Below are 14,936 nucleotides of genomic sequence, written 5' to 3'. Positions count from 1 at the left end.
GTTATTTGTATCATGAAAGACACTATTTTGCAGGAAGGTTTAACTTCAGGTTTTGATCTAGGCTGTAACATTTACTATATATCGAGAACTTAGCTGCTTTTTGTACCTTTCATGATGACTTGATGATGATGTATCTTTTTTTATATTGAACAAACAATATTTTTTTATCAGATTAATATTTTACTATTTTATTTTAAAAATTTTTAGTTTTTGTGATTTGAAGTTTTTTAACAGTTCGACATTCGAGACTTCCATAACATTATTATATTAGACATTATTATTATTATTATTATTATTATTATTATTATTATTATTATTATTATTATTATTATTATTATTATTATTATTATTATTATTATTATTAAATGTTAATCTTATATCGAAAATGCCACTACTGTTACACATAAAGTCATGAAGCCCTTTACGCAAAAAAACCGGTTCAAAGGTTCTGGCATTTGATAGACCAGTATTTGGTTTGACATCAAGAGTTAGTCTATTAGTATCATCTATAACTAAAGATGACACAAGCCTCTTAACCCCTATTCTATGGCAATTTCTATGTTGGCAACATTGTATTTCATTGACTTCCTTAAATCAGAGAAGACAGTACTTGTAGGGTTTGTAATAGTTTATATCACAATTTCTTTTTAAAACTTCACGTTCATATTCTTTGTTTCTCTTCTCTCACTAAGTCATGATTAGTACCCCTTTATGATTTTCGTTTCTTATGCTTTTAAGATTCCTTGATATTAATATCGGTTTTAACATTATTTTTGGGTTAGACTACCTATGAATCTTATTTTTATTCATGTGAAGTTCCATTTGTTATTTTATAATCATGTGTCAACAAGAAACAACCTCTTTGTAGTTAAGTTATGGCCATACATATTACATATGAAACAAACCATTCGAATCCCCCCTCCCTCTCAATCCTGTTCTTCTTTGTCTTCAATCTTCGAAGGAAAACACAAACCTGACCCTTCTTCTCCGTCTTCGTATTTTGAAGCACAATTTCAGTCGGTTTTCATCATATTCCAAGGTTACCAACAAAAACAACATCAGCTATACTTTCCTCTTAGTTAATTTGATTTTCAAAGCACATCGTAGCATTCATCTCCATGACCTTCTTATTTTCGAACCCTAAATGCAGGCGACAGCCATGGTTAAGCTTTCCACACCTTGATTTTTGAACTACACAACATCTTCGACCTGCTTAATTTGCTTGAGATTTTCGAACCAAAACAGTTAGTTTGCCCTCAAATTCTTGGTACATCCGAACACGTCAATAGCTAAATTCTTTAATTTTTCTTTTTCCTCTTTTCTTTAAAACATAGCTGAATTTCTAATTTATGTTTCTATTATTCACATCCTACTTTATTGATTTGTTTTGAGTCGTTTGGTTCTTGAAAAAGGCAGCAACATCATCAAATATCATCACCTTCGTAAGTGCTTCATTCATGATTCATTATATTCCATTAGTAAAGTTTTTAAGTGTTTGGGTTGGACAGTATAAAATATTAACTATTAGCCATTCTACCATTAAGACACATGAGGTTATGAGAAGTAATTTGTAATATTATAAGTTAGTAATCATTAACCAATTAGTAAACTAAGTAAACTAAGAATTTTGTGGATTATACAGTATATTAGGTCGTAACATAATGAATTCATGATTCAGTACGTTTAATTCAGGAGGCATGATATGCAAATGTCAAACCCTGCAATCAAGTATTGATCGAGAGAGTGGCATCTGATAGTGTACATCGAGGTGAGTAGTAGCGGTCTTTAAAGGGGTCTGACCAGACTTTTTTTTGAAATGGTTTTATCAAGTTGTTTTGAAAATTATTATTATTGAAACTGATTTGTGATTGATTGATCATGTTGATATTGTTAGGGCTGAATACGGTCCGGTCTGGTCCGGTTTGACAGAAAAATCAGACTAGACCAAAAATTACGGTTTGAAAATTTTTCAGACCAGACCAGACCAGTTAAGAGACCAGATCGTTCTAGAACAGTTTGGTTTGGTCTGGTCTACGGTTTTTTTTTAAATTTTTTTTTAAATTTTTATTGAGTGAGATTCTTCATTCTTCGAATTTAAACAATTTAACATTCAATATATCAGAATTCCAATCAAACCCTAAAACTGATAAATTCCAATCAAACAATTTAACATTACAAGATTCATTCAACATTCAACTGAAAATTAAGCAATCCATTCGTCCACAACCAATTTAAACAAAAGTTGAAGGAAGATTGGAGAATTTAAACAAAAACTGATAAATTTAAACATTCAAGTATTTAGCTGAAAGTTGAGATTCTTCATTCTTCGAATTTAAACAATTTAACATTCAACATATCAGAATTCCAGTCAAACCCTAAAACTGATAAATTCCAATCAAATTCCAATCAAACAATTTAAAATTACGAGATTCATTCAACATTCAACTGAAAATTAAGCAATTACACATGTTTTTTTTAAGAGTGAAGATTCTACACTTACATTACGAGACTCTACACTTGATTCCGTGGTGACTACTAAGATTGGAGAATGAAGATTGGAGGAGGAGCGTCGAAGCCTCGAAGAAGCACAGAAGCACTGTCGACTGTCGATGGGTTGAAGGCTTGAAGCTCGAAGATTTGAAGCCTCGAAGGAGGGCCGGAGGCGAGGAATTAGAGAGGAGGCGAGGAAACAGAGAGAAGGCGAGGAAGAGAGGAGAATGTCACGACTCACGATTTTGGAAAAGGAGATGGAGGCAGCCAGCAGCAATAGTTCACTCACGAGTAGTTGCCCACTTGCCCTAATCCCCTAAAATATGATTTTAATACGGTTTTTCGGTCCGGTTTGGTTTGAAAATTTTAAAACCGGGACTGGACCGTAAACCGTTTTAAAAAAAAAAATAGACTGTAGACCAGACCAAATATTTAAATTACGGTTTGGTCCGGTTTGGTTTACGGTTTAGACCAAACCATGTTCAGCCCTAGATATTGTTATATGGTCAATGGATCGGGCTCACGAGCTGGTCATTTAAATATTGACTAGCCTCACCCGAAAGTGTTATAGCCTTAGAACTATAAATGTTCCTCTCAACTAGACTCCTAGTGCGCACAAAGATCTAGGAAACTAATATTGCTTTTAAATCTTTTATTTTGATTTCATGTTTGTTTTGTTTTGGATTGCTTCTGCTCATTCAGTTTTATCTGACTCCATGTTGTTTCCATCTTTTAATTTGTTTCCAGATTGGTACCGGTCGAGAATGATGGGTTAGCGAAAGTGATTAGAGTTTACAAGGATGATATAGTGAACTGAATGTGTCAGAAGCTGTAGCGTTGTATTAGGTTTTTGGTAAATGTATATTAGACTAGGTTGTATTGGTTATGTTGTTTATCTTAGGAATAGGCGTAGGCACATGCAAATCATTATCAAAGTCTTCATCATCCCACAATCTAACTTGATTAAAATAATTTTTCCATTGCACTTTTTCCGACTCATCAAATATATCAATAAAAGGAAAACTATTTTCAACAAATTGCACATCTCAACTTATTAAAAACTAATTAGTCTCTAAATCATAAAACCTCCATCCTTTTTTTCCATATGGATAACTAAAAAAATACACTGTCGAGATTTTGAGTCGAATTTGTCTTTAGCAAGCGAATTATTCACAACATAACTTAAACAACAAAAAACACGCACTTCATCAAAAGGAGTTTTACCAAACAAACATTCATGAGGAGATTTGCTTTGTAAAATGGGATTCGAAGTCAAATTGATAAGATGAACCGTAGCTAAAACACATTCCCCCTAGAAATACTTAGGTAATTTTGCTTCAAAACATAAAGGTCGTGCAACATTTAAGATGTGCTTGTGTTTTCTTTCAATATGAGCATTTTGTTGTTCAGTATCATCACATGATGTTTGATGCAATATTCCTTTCTTATCAAAAATGGACCTTAAACTCAAGAACTCTTGGCCACTATCACTCCTCAAAATTTAATCTTTTTATTAAATTGAGTTTTAATCAAAGAATAAAAATTACAAACCAAATTTTGCACTTCATGTTTTCCAATCATCATATATACCCATGTTGCACGAGAATAATCAACCACAATAGTAAGAAAATATCTAGCATGCCAACTATACGATACTCTATTTGGACCCCCAATATCACAATGTATCAAATCAAACAAACCAGATGCTTTATTCATACTTAAGAGTTTCGGAGTTGTTTACCCATAAAACAAATATGACAATCAAACACACCACATTTTTTGTTCTTACTACCACTAGCTGCTCCAAGTAAAGAAACTACTTTCATAGAAGGATGACCTAAACATCCATACCATAACAAACTTGCATCTGGAACCACAACAGAATTAACGTGAAAACTACGAGCACGAACTGACCATAAGAGATAGACTCCATTATACTGCACCCCCGCTCCAATCAGGTTCTTCAAAGTATGATCCTGAATAGTACAAAGCTCGTTCGTGAAAACAACAATATGTTTTTGCTTTTCTAATAATTGAAACACAACAATAAATTGATGTATTTCGAGAACAAATAAAACATTGTCTAAAATCATCACCAAAATTTATGTTCCCTTCTTTAGTGACCGTAATATTTTTTTCATTAGGCAAAACAACGGGAGATAAAGTATCACGCAAGTTATAGAACAAATTTAAGTTGCTCGACATGTGATTTGATGTGCCGGTATCAATTATCCACTCATTTGAATTATGCATACTGTGAGAATTATAGTAAGTTGAAGTAGGTGTTTTTACACCTTTAATAACACTCATGAATTGTACCCACTTGTCATTACTTAAAGTTGGAACATGTTGATGAGCAGCATCAGTAATGACACTATCCGGTTCAAATAATTTTGTGTGCAACCATGAGTATGACTATTTTCGACGTATAGTTAAACATATTCGTAAACTATTCTTCAATATGCCATCTTCCCCTCCTGAAAAGCCGGTGTGTATGTATATCAGCATGAATGTATACATGTATTTGACTAAAGTCATTTTGGCCATTTCCTAGAAAGACATTGTATTGCGCAGCTCTAGAAAAACTACACTAAGGGTTGGACAATGGGAACAATAAGATCCATCAAGTATGATTTGGAAACCGAATTAGGAACTTATTGGCCGCCGACAAAGGTATTACTTCATGTATCCTAGTTGTTGGGTGATTTTTGTTTACTTTTTTTGCAAGAATTTGGATTGTATCTCCTCCATTTCACGTAGTTCGCCCCATACTTCTTCCGATGTTTGAGTGCATCATTTGGATTGAGGCATAATAAAGAATGATGAGAAAGTATAAGTGTATTGACATAGGAAGAATTAGTCCGTTACACCAAAAAGAAGTTCTTGAAGAAAAGCAGCATTTCATTTATTTTGAAATTATTTCTGAAAAAGTAAGTATTTGGGTTGTGGGAGGGACATTGGAATCACCTCTTCACCCGAAATCCATTTGCTGTGTCTCTTTGAAATTGATCACCATCTCTTATCTATAACTAACAAGGGGAAGAAATTCCGAGGTAAGATAACAAAGGTAAGCTTTGAATTTACTAAATAAGAAAGTGGCAAGCTATTTTGGAAGACTAAATAGGAATATGACCTATTATATGTTAGGTGCAGCACATGGATGGAATTTTTTATGGGATTGTTACAAAAGTTAATAGATTATGTTATCAAAATAGGATGAACTTGAAATTTATCATTAAATGGTGCATACAATATATAATGTAAACTATGCATAATTTCAAATAGCTACATCATATTAAGTACCCAAATCTGTAAAATTTAACCTGCGCAGCTTATCCTGTTTTCAAACAATAAAACTATGTCCCTCTGCTCAACTTAACCATATGTAAAACATAGTTTTGGGTTACAAAATGATGCTTTCGACATTATAATCAAAGTTTTGCAGCACAAGAATATAATTTTCTTATTAGAAAGGAGGATCAGTTGATAGAGTAAGGCTAGCATCTTGCATTCTTGCAGCTGGAAGTTCAAATCCTGACATAAAGTCATCACCAAAGATCACAGCACCAGCGGCAAGAGCTCCAACACCCAAACCCATTCCAAATCCTGGCCCAATAGCCTGTCCTCCTCCTGATGACGAAATGTTAAGATATGATGAGGATTGACCATTAGTTTCTGGTAGAAAAGTGGGTACATAACCAACATGAGAAGGTGGTGGAGGTGGTGTGTGTGATGGAGGTGGAGGATAACCGGAGTTGCGGATTGGTGGATAACTTGGCTTTGTTTGGTAATTGAGGCCACTGGCTGGTTCATGATTTGGTCTGCTAACAGCATAGTTTGAGTAGTTTGGTGGGTACGAATGAGTATATGGACGGTCTCGAATAGGTACAGGCGGACGATTATTCCCTGGCTGGTAAAATGGCGGTTCAGCATGTCCAGCTGGGTGAGTGTGCACTGATCCTCTATCAGTTGCCATGGTATTGCTAGTGCGGCTCCCCCTTAAGTTAAATCCGTCCTCATTGCCTGCAAAACAAGAGAAATTTTGACAAATCTCATTCCAAGTTGAATCAAGACTAAAATAAGTAGGAAACGAAACTGTTGGCAATTGATGCTTCAAAAATAATGAGTATATACTATCATATACTTCTACTTGAGAAGAATTCCACTTTCAACAAATTAATGCTAAAACTTATGAACAAAATTACAGTATATAGACAAGTTCTTGGGTTTTATAAAAATTGTCGTTTGTCTTGAAGAATTATTGTTATCTTTAATTAGTCTAGAATTGATAAGTGTAGTATTTGACACTTATTGCACCTTCTTTGTGGTTTATCGAGATCTTAATTAGCATTTTGAGGTTGAATGTGGTCGTGATTCGTTAATTTGAGTTTAATTGTCGTTATATATCTTTTTGTGCTTTAATGATTGATATTCGAGTTGATTCAAACAAGTTTCAAGCCATCACAGTCCGTAACCATGTTTACTGACGTTCATTGAAGCATCATTACATGTATCGACACCATCACAGGCTTTTAGGATGCTTTTCATTAGTTTTTTAGTTTAGTCTGTGGGGGGTTATGCTATGAATTAGGAAGTCAGGAAGGATATTTTTGGTTTTAGTTTAGTGGCTGGTTATGATTTATATGTATCATTAATATTAGTTTAGTTTAGGAGAGAACTTTTTCATTTTCTTATTTTCATGCTCTCTTTGTAATTAACTTCTTAATTAAGCTTTGATCTTCCCTTAATTTTTAATTAGAATCTTTATGTTTTATTCGTCATTAAGTTTATGGTTTTATTCTTTATCGTCTTCCACTGTTAAGGTATTATTGCTTCCTAATCTCTTTAATTATGTTTATTGCCATTACTTTTGTTTATTTGTTTAATTTACTCGTCTCTATGCATTACATTAGTGAGTAGTCCTTTTACTAAGGTATAGGGATGAACCCTACGAATTAAGCATGATTAGATTGGAGTGGGCAAAAGTATTATCGTTGTTTATTAGATTGATTAGATTAATTGGTTAATTGACCCATTAAGTTAAATTCTTTGTTGATCATTTATTAAGATGTGGGAGTTGGGATTGAGATTCAACTTTGTCTTAATAAATTAAGTTAAAATCTTGTTATAATTATTAGTCAAGATATGAGTTGCAATTGTAATTTACATGGTCTTAATAGTTAATCAATCGTTTATCAATCTAAATTATCTTTTAATTGAACGTCCATCATGAATTCATGTATAATGTAGTGGGAATTCCCGAAGCCGTGGTCTTTTAGTATATTGAATTTTAATCATTTCCATATCATTGCAAACGTAGTTCAGTTCAAACTCTTGATTATTGGTTGTTCGATAGCGATTGATTAACTAAATTACTCTAGAAACAAAGCCTCCTCATGGTTCAACTCCTAATCGTACTACAACACTTGTGCGCTTGCGGTATTAAAATAAAATAAATATCCTATCAAGAACACAACTATAACGGACGTGAGGGTACTAGTAAAATGGTTGAGCCAACATTCGGCTCAATTACATTGTCGAGTGAGTTTAGCAAATGCTTTTAGCAAGCTTTTGTATTGACTTTTGAATTTTAATATATTTGATGGTTAAACAGCTTAAAATATCTTTGATAAGTGATTTTTTAAGTTAGTCGAAAAGCTAACTTAAAAGCTAATTTTCAAGCAAAAACAAGCTACTACGAGTAGTTTTTATTGGTATTTTGCTTTTGTCTTTTTCTTCCACAATAAAAATTATGAAGTAGCCAATAGCCAATATCTAATTTTCACTAAAACATCTCTTTAACAATTAATTTAACAATGAACAAAACATTTAATGTTATTAACTGGTCAAACAAACCAACTAAAATCAACCACAATTGCCAAATACTCCGTCATCTCAAGTTTTCAGCTAATAAAAGTAGGAGAGAAGAGAAGTAAATAACACTTATTTGACTTCAAATTCCAGCAACAAATTTAAAGACAGTTGAAGAAAGAGCCAAGCCTTAGCTATCCGAGCCGAGGTAGGCTTACGGTAAGTTGAAGCTGAACAACTTATAAGTTTAACTACTATCAAATATTCTTTAGAAATTAGAAAGGCAATAAAGGAATAAAAGAATTTACATACCTACATAAAACAATGAGCTTACACCATCCTTTTCTTCTGCGATCCTCATAGAGACATCCACAAAACCTTGAGGTTTATTGGAGTTCTTCTTCCTCAACTGAAAGCTTCCTACATCTTCAACACTCGGTTCAGAGTTCTTGCAGTGCTTAGCCAACAACTCCTTCAAGTTAAGAGTTGCATTGCCCTGAAGCTTTTCTCTAAGAAACAGGGGCTCCCTGCTATATACTTCAACATTCAACGCAATGTTTTGTAACTCTGATTCTAAGACATCGATCACAGTCGTGAACTTGGTCTTCCACACAGGATTTGCATTCCCGGAAGCATCAATATTGGTGCAGTACTTGTTTTTGGGGTCAATCCAACCAACAGCGTACCACTGAAACTTCCAAAGGGAAGATCGAGGCAACCCTCGAGCTGAAATTAGACATACCTCAACCCAAATCTTACCCATGAAGATGAGCTTGAGTGCTTCATCATGTTTACTTTTCTGCAAAAGAAATAGAGAATTTTTGCAGGGAGAACATGTTCTCTAGGAATTCTTTATTGAAACTGGTAAAGTATAGAGTAGAAGGACATAAACAAAAGGCTCCCTTAAATCATATTAAGTCTACCTTACCTTTTTGACAAGGATATATACATAACTAATTGAGCATCAATATCAAAGGAATACCATTCTTTTTCCTGTTTCCAACCTAAATAATTTTCAATAGTGCAGTACAGTACATATAGGTAGAATATGCTACAACAAGTATGAATTAAGAAATTTAATGTACACAACATCTTAAATGTTTGTGGGTGTTTAAAATAGCTTTTACGTTTCGTGTATAGCGAATATATATTTTTTTTCATAACTTATAAATAAACTTACTTTGCTTTTTAACAATAATATATATATATATATATGAGTTATCTTGTAACCTATATGTGATTCGAATCCACACCTTGCTCTATCAATTGAGTTAATAGACTATTATATTTTTATTTTTATTTTTGTAGTAACAATACATGTACCTCAAAATCTATAGCATGTACATTATTAAAATAATAAATACTCACGGTTTGTATTGTTGTCTTGGACGTGATGTTTGACGTTTTAGGTGCTCACTGAAAGCCATTAACCTATATCAACCACAGCAATGGAGGCATGGAGCAATAAATTATACATAATTTCTTCAGGGCAAAACAAACCAACACAAGCAAAACAAATACCACAAAAAGGAAAGAAAAGCACATCCTTACATTCTATTTCTTTGAGATCATTTTCATAGTTTATAATCCCAACATATTTTCCTTTGAATTTGATTTTAACATTTTTACTAATCTTATGCTCCCCATAAGTTTACACCAACTTTATTGTAACATATTCTAATGCTTTTGGTCTCTATATTTTGACCAATAATTTTTTTTATTACAATTTTAACTGGAATTTTGAAAGAATGAAAATATTAGGTGAAAATTAAACTTAAAACTTTACTCGGAACTAATAATACTTATTCCAATTTAGACAAGATCTCATTATTTTTATTATTAATTTTATTTAAATTTAAACTGCTTATAATCCTCACTTTTTTTCATTAATTTAAAATAAAATAAAATAATATCTCCACCATCTAAATTTTTTTTTAATTGAAGTTAATATACTATATAGGAACATGATTTGGGAACAGGAGTGTTTTTTTCCGTCCTTTAAAAACTTCAATATTGTAGATGTTAAATTCCTATATAAGAGAGGATACCATAAAAATGTACTCCTTGCGATTATATTTGATTTTGTTTGCTCATTTACAAGTATAATTCGAACCTTTAATCCTATAAATATAATTTATAAAAAATTATGAAAAATATGCATTAAAATTTAATACATCAAGACGACTTAACAAAATATCTTAAAGGTATATTTTAATTTTTTTGTATCTATAAAAATTAATTTATAATTTCTTTATGTAGAGGGTACACATACTACAAAGAATGGTGGTTATGTAGAGGGTATATGCACTGAACAATTTATGGTATGTAAAAGTCCTAAATTGAAAATATTTAAATTGCTATAATATAATATCTTTAACCTTTGTTTAAAATTTACGTGCGTATTGTTATAGAATGTTGCAAAAATTATAGTTGAAGAATATTTATGCGATTCAGAACAACCTCGAGAAGTAATTGAGACAGAATTCTTTAACAAATTGATGTATCAAGAAGACAAATCCAATCAATGTGTTGTTGGTTATGGTCATGGGGTTACTAAAACTCACATATTTGGACTTGAAGCTCAATTACGAAAGAACAAGATGGGTAGTTGTGGTGCCACTTCAAGTGATGTGATGGGCCTTAAATCCTATATAGTGTCCATTGAGAAAAAACATGAAGAAGTTATTTCCGAACTTCAAAAGAGGAATGAGGAGTTTGAAAAACAAAATGGTCAAATTTTCGCTCAACTTAATCGTTTTTCTTCATTCTTAGACAAATTTGATCAAAATCGAGAGACAAGTAAGAGTAATTTTGTCATTTTTTACTTTCCATTGAATTTTCCTTTCATTACTTTCTACTGCTTAGTTCTTCCATTATGTTTTGCATGTGAGCAGCTGGATGAAATGGACACGGAAATTACTGACAAGGTGCTTTGATTTTCAACTCAAGGTATGAAAACTCGATCAAAACACAATTGTTCTGCCTTTTGTTTGTGTTCGTTTTTTTTATGGTCTTTAGGTTAGTTTTTGGTATAATCTTGACTGTGTTTGGGATCTCTCGATATTTTATTCTTTAAGTTTTATTGATTTGTTATAACATGAGATATGTGCATCAAATGTGATGAATTGATGTGGATGAGATCCTAATGAATGAGGGATTATGTATTAAAGAAATATGGTTAGCGTATTTGTTGGACCACATAAAGAGAGATGGAGTAGGGAGTTATCTATTTTGATACTAGTGGTACGCATAGCTACGTAATGCAACTCTTAGTGTGGCCATTCCTTGAGGGTGATAATAGTAGCTTGTTAGCTTGTTAGCCGCTTGAGTTTGAGGAAATAATGCTTCAATACTTAGTCAAAAGTATTCATTCTTACGCAAATAGTGCAGTAACTTCATTTTACTTGAAATAGTATTGATATTTTATTTGATAATTATTTGGCGGATTATAAAGTGACATGGTTATACAAACGAGAGAGATCATCAGAAAGGACATTATTTTTTTTTGGTGGTTGAAACCTAACATCTGTAACACAACTTTTGCTTTTCTGGCTAACAATTAGCATTTGTATTCCCTCTCGTTCCCTTATAATTTTTGGATATAAAATATTATGGAATTGATTTTGAACATTTCATTGTAATTAGTTTCACAAGGTTTATGAAAGATATATGTAGAGAAAGTGTAGTATTTTGAGCATATGGAACTCTTGGTTGCAGTACATAGAAATGCATATCTACCGATCTTGAATTTTTATGGCATTGAGCGAGTGCAATATTTGAAATACATCAATGTAATCACTTTCAATGGAATATAGACGTATTAAAGCATCTAAAAACCCTTGTACTATATTGGTAAAATAAATCGGTTAAAAACTCTTAGAGACGCATTTATGCGTCTAAAAACTTGTTGTTCTTCAACGCACAAAAGCGTCTAAAATCCTTTTAGATGAATAAAGGTATCTAAATCTTCCACACTATTTCAACACATAAAAGCGTCTAAAAACGTTTTAGACGTTTTCATGCATCTAAACACAAAAGCTTAAATGTTGTATTCATAAGGCGCAAAACACAATTTAGACACCTTTAGGTGTCGATAAAGCAACACTATTTAGAGAAAAAAAACGATTCTAAAAACATTTGTGTCGGTAAGTTTTTAGACGCTTGCAGAAACATCTAAAAAATTATTTTAGAGCAAAAAAACCGTCGAAAAACTAAGTATATAAGCGATTAAAACCTCTGTATTTTTTTTTGTTGTGTTTATCAATATATAAATGAAATGCTTCATCAATTATGAAATATTTGCTTTATTACGGTTATTGATACTATAAATATTTATCGTTGAAATTTATATTATATGTGGCGGCTAATGTCTAAGGAAAAATATAATCAAGTAGGATCATATTTGACTTTTTTAATCTCATTTCATAATATTAATTTTTTATAATTTTTAAATGTGGATAATTCAATATATAAATAATTAAAATAACACATTATTCCTATATTACATAAAACATTAAATTTATATAGCAATTTGGTGCAAGTAAATAAGAATGGAGCTAAGTATTCCATAACACCTGGTAAATAACTAAATAAGAATCTAAGGTTGTATAATATTAAACGCAAGAGTAGTAGTAATTATTTTGAAAGAGATTACATAATTTTTCCGAACACGTACATAGAAACCTAAAAGTGGTTTGAAGCACTAGTAGTGATATAGAATGGTATGCCTCAAAACAAAACCAAGCTATACGCACACGTAGTTTGCTGTTTTTCGTTTTAATGAATTTGTTTTTGTGATTTTTGTGGTTTTATAACAAGGGGAAAATGAAATGTATGTGTTGATTTCTCAAACTGAAAATGGCTTACCAAAGGTTGCTTCGATACAGTTACACCACGAAACAAATCTAAGGGCTCCTAAGAACACATTCAAACTTTAGCCAAAAGAATGAAAAGCATAGGAACTTCAAATTACTTAAACTAATCCAAGTTAAAGTAAATTGCAAATAAGAACAAGGAAAATTGCTCAAAGGGTTGTGTTTGTATTCAGCAAGTTGAATGCCTTGATTACATGACTACAAGCCTATTTATACTAAAAGGAAATCAGCCCAACAAAAATAAAAATAAATAAATAAAATAAAAAAAATTAGCAAAATAAATCAGAATGCTGCTTTGTTTCTTAACGGCTAGGAATCCACTTGCAAGTCATATCTTTCAATCTTCTATGGAAATAATTAGGCTATTTTGTAGAGCACAGCTAATATATTTCATAGTCTTCATGGGATTATTTCTAGGCTGATTTGTTTTTTTGTAGAAAAAATCTTCATGTAATGATGACCTAAAATCAGATTTTTTTTGTGGCTGACTTCTTCCCAACGGTTGAATTCAGATTTTTTGATTTGGAAACAATTGCTTTAGCTTGATTTCTTGTTTGATTTGCAAATATCTTCATATGTCCTTAGTGTGTTTCTTGGATATCTTTGGCTGATATGTGGCTGAATGCTTGCTTGAGTCATGCGTTTCAATTGCGTAACACTCGAACCATTTGAGCGATTTTATATATAAAGACTCGACAAACAAACAAAAAAATTACAACTCAACTAAGTAAACATGAGACATGATTAAGCTTGATCCTAAACCTGGGTTAATCATCTCTCAGACTTTTTATTGTAAAAGAAAACAAAAGACTCAATTATTCGAAATAAAATAAAAGACCCAAAACAGAAGACTTAGTTTATGACTATGAAATTAAAGGACTTCAGTCTGGACCTTGAATTTGAGTGTCTTCCATTTGATGTATTATTATATTGATCTTGGTTAGCTCAGGAGAACTAGATGTAGGTGATCCTAAATCATCCTCCCCTTCTTTGGAAAAGCTTGACCTCAAGCTTGGTAACATGTCCTCCTCATGAAATGGAATCAAATCTGCAACATTGAAAGTGGAAGACACACCATAGCTACAAGGTAGCTCTAGTTTGTAAGCATTATCATTTACTTTTTCCAAAATTTCGAACGGTCCATCAATTCTAGCACTTAAATTTGATTTCCTTTGTGTGGGAAACCTATCCTTTCTCAAGTAAATCCATACAAAGTCGCCTTCTTTAAAAATCACTTCTTTTCTCTTTTGATCCACTCTTTTCTTAACCTTCTCATTCATTTTCTCAATCCTTTCCACAACTTGCTTATGCACCTTTTGAATCTCATTGGCTCTAGACTCGGCATCATGACTAAACTTCAAAGGTGTAGGAAAAGGCTTAAGATCTATAGGGGTTAAAGGATTAAGGCCAAAAACTACAAAGAAAGGAGAAAACCCGGTTGTCTTGCTAGGAACTCGATTATAAGCAAATTCAGCATGTGGTAGCAATTGTTCTCATTGTTTAGGATTCTTAGTAATGAGGGCACGCAACAAGGTTCCTAAGGTCCTATTGGTTACTTCGGTTTGACCATCAGTTTGGGGGTGGCTAGAACTACTAAAGTTAAGCTTTGTTCCCATTTTTCTCCACAAAGTAAGCAAAAAATGACTAAGAAACTTTGAATCTCTATCACTTACCATACTTCTTGCTATGTAGTCTTACTATTTCTTTAAAATAAAGATTAGCAATGTTAACGGCATCATGTGTAGTAAGACAAGGAATAAA

At 32.3% G+C, this 14,936-nt stretch overlaps 1 long non-coding RNA gene and 1 pseudogene across 3 annotated transcripts; one reads left to right on the top strand and one right to left on the bottom strand.

The window, feature by feature from the left end:
* The first annotated feature begins 847 nt into the window (after positions 1-847).
* On the top strand, positions 848-3,894 carry LOC130800683 (uncharacterized). Of its 3 annotated transcripts, none has more exons than XR_009039479.1 (3): positions 848-1,442; positions 1,693-1,768; positions 3,238-3,894. It is a non-coding gene; the product is annotated as an uncharacterized LOC130800683 (long non-coding RNA). The 3 variants fall into 3 exon arrangements; XR_009039480.1 differs by having other exon boundaries at positions 1,679-1,768; XR_009039481.1 differs by lacking the exon at positions 3,238-3,894 and adding an exon at positions 2,481-3,231 and having other exon boundaries at positions 858-1,442; positions 1,679-1,768.
* Positions 3,895-5,696: 1,802 nt separating this feature from the next.
* LOC130800682 (protein SRC2 homolog) lies at positions 5,697-9,309 on the bottom strand (annotated as a pseudogene).
* Between the last annotated feature and the right edge of the window lie 5,627 nt (positions 9,310-14,936).

Source organism: Amaranthus tricolor, chromosome 15 (assembly GCF_026212465.1).
Source record: "Amaranthus tricolor cultivar Red isolate AtriRed21 chromosome 15, ASM2621246v1, whole genome shotgun sequence".
In the NCBI taxonomy this organism is placed as follows: domain Eukaryota; kingdom Viridiplantae; phylum Streptophyta; class Magnoliopsida; order Caryophyllales; family Amaranthaceae; genus Amaranthus; species Amaranthus tricolor.
Note: the sequence above shows the minus strand (reverse complement) of the source record. Positions and strands in the feature narration are given on the sequence as shown.